This window comes from Chrysoperla carnea, assembly GCF_905475395.1.
Source record: "Chrysoperla carnea chromosome X unlocalized genomic scaffold, inChrCarn1.1 SUPER_X_unloc_10, whole genome shotgun sequence".
Taxonomy (NCBI): domain Eukaryota; kingdom Metazoa; phylum Arthropoda; class Insecta; order Neuroptera; family Chrysopidae; genus Chrysoperla; species Chrysoperla carnea.
In genome coordinates, this window is record NW_025408045.1 from 30,001 (window position 1) to 32,500 (window position 2,500).

Sequence of the window (2,500 nt, forward strand, 5' to 3'; positions counted from 1 at the left end):
AACGCCAGCTATCCTGAGGGAAACTTCGGAGGGAACCAGCTACTAGATGGTTCGATTAGTCTTTCGCCCCTATACCCAGTTCCGACGATCGATTTGCACGTCAGAATCGCTACGGACCTCCATCAGGGTTTCCCCTGACTTCATCCTGACCAGGCATAGTTCACCATCTTTCGGGTCCCAGCGTGTACGCTCTAGGTGCGCCTCTATTATAATAAAAATCCGAAAACTAAATTATAATAATATAAGACGCCCTAGGAGTGCGATATTTAATACATAATATAAATATATCCTCCTTTTATCATTTATATAAAAAAAAATATAAATAATATTTACTTTCATTGTGCCTTTGGGTTTCATAAAATTTTTATAAATATTTCGATGAAAAAATATTTTATTCCCAATGACTTGCGTACATGCTAGACTCCTTGGTCCGTGTTTCAAGACGGGTCCTGAAAGTACCCAAAGCTATATCGTCGCTGACAGATAAATTTTTAATAAAAAAAAAAAAAAAAAATGAACCAGTTCATTATCATACACCTACTGACAGTTAAATAGTATCATATAACGGCATAAAATCCGTATATATAATATGTTTTAATAAAAAAAAACCTATTTATACTCGTGGTGGATCTGAACGCGTTAATAACGCGGCTCAATATCAATTTATAATTAATACCATCAAACAATTAATCAAGAAACATAGGCATTTAACATACACAAAATATTATCCAAAAAAATAATATTGTACATTAATCAACGCACCAATGCCTATAGATTAATATTTAATGGGTCGCAACGTCCTACAAGATGAGAAGTGCATACCTCGTTATCATACAATTAACAATATACAGCAGTGCATATATTTTTACTAAAAATACAAAATTCCTAATAAAAATTTTTTGTCACATGCTAGTACAAATTGGTTGATTAACGATAAAAAGTAAATGAATCTCATCTTTCGACCTTTCGGGTTTCTCAGGTTTACCCCTGAACGGTTTTACGTACTCTTTAACTCTCTCTTCAAAGTTCTTTTCAACTTTCCCTCACGGTACTTGTTCGCTATCGGTCTCGTGGTAATATTTAGCCTTAGATGGAGTTTACCACCCACTTAGAGCTGCACTCTCAAGCAACCCGACTCTAAGGAAAGATTCACCTATCATCAATAATAATCACTACGGGCCTGGCACCCTCTATGGGTATATGGCCCCATTCAAGATGGACTTGGATGTATTATATAACAATAGGTTTATATTGAATCTTCCTAAACACTACATTCCCCAAGTGTCTGTTTATCAGCCACGGGGTTCAGTGCTGGGCTTATCCCTGTTCGCTCGCCGCTACTAAGGGAATCCTAGTTAGTTTCTTTTCCTCCGCTTAATAATATGCTTAAATTCAGCGGGTAATCTCACCTACTCTGAGGTCGTAAAAGTTTTTAGAAGTATTAAAACAAAAATTTTTTTTATATATTATGTTTTTGTTATATTTTATAAGTAAACAATTTTCTTAATTATTCATACTCAAATTTTTTTTATATTATTATATAATATTATTTTTATATTTATCTAAAGAGAAGAAAATAAAAAATAAATAATTATATATATTAATTTTTTTCGAGTATATTGAAAATTTTATTACAAATAAAATATTCCATAACAAAATATTAATATATAATATTTTTGTTTATTCTTCTTTATTTAATATTTTAAAAATATATTATTAATATCATTTATTATTAATATTATTATTAACATAAAGTTTTATAATATTATATATAAATGATAAAAAATAATATTGATATATTAATTTAAAAATGTCGACAAATAATAAAAAATATATAAATTTTAAATGCTATTAAAAACATTTTATATTTATTTTTTTCTTATATTTGGCGTAAAACATTCATATATAAATAATTTTACATTTCTTTTATAAAAATTTTATTTATCAATTTATAATTAAATATGAAAAAATAAATTTTCTTTTTTAATTATTGATCAATTTCTTTTTCATAAAAAAAATTTTATGTAAAATAATCTTTTATTATATTATAATATAATGTATACGACCCTCAGCCAGATGTGGTCCGGGAACAGTATCCAAGGACCGCAATGTGCGTTCGAAATGTCAATGTTCATGTGTCCTGCAGTTCACAAGTTGACGCGCAATTAGCTGCGTTCTTCATCGACCCACGAGCCAAGTGATCCACCGTCCAGGGTAATCTTTTTAAATTTTAAATGTAAGTATTATTATTAATAATAATCTTTATTTTTAATATAAAAAATAAAATTATTAATTTATATATATCTTTATAAATTCTTTTAAAATAAAAAAATTTTTCTAGAATATAAATTATATATTTTATTTTAAATATATATATATAAATTAAAGATATTATGGTATTAATAAATATATACATAACATTTTTGATATTTTTGTTAGTGCTAGCTAGATATAATAATTAATATTTGGTATATTTTATAGAAATGTATTTATTTTTTTT

General features: G+C 27.4%; 2 non-coding genes across 2 annotated transcripts in view; both read right to left on the reverse strand.

Annotated features, from left to right (window-relative positions):
- The window catches only part of LOC123303546, a 4,653-nt gene extending 3,230 nt beyond the window's left edge, over positions 1-1,423 (reverse strand). Inside the window, exon 1 of the ribosomal RNA XR_006535657.1 lies at positions 1-1,423. This exon is cut by the window's left edge and continues 3,230 nt beyond it. This is a non-coding gene — a ribosomal RNA (large subunit ribosomal RNA).
- Positions 1,424-2,062: 639 nt separating this feature from the next.
- Positions 2,063-2,217, reverse strand: LOC123303539. The gene has a single exon (XR_006535650.1). It is a non-coding gene; the product is annotated as a 5.8S ribosomal RNA (ribosomal RNA).
- Between the last annotated feature and the right edge of the window lie 283 nt (positions 2,218-2,500).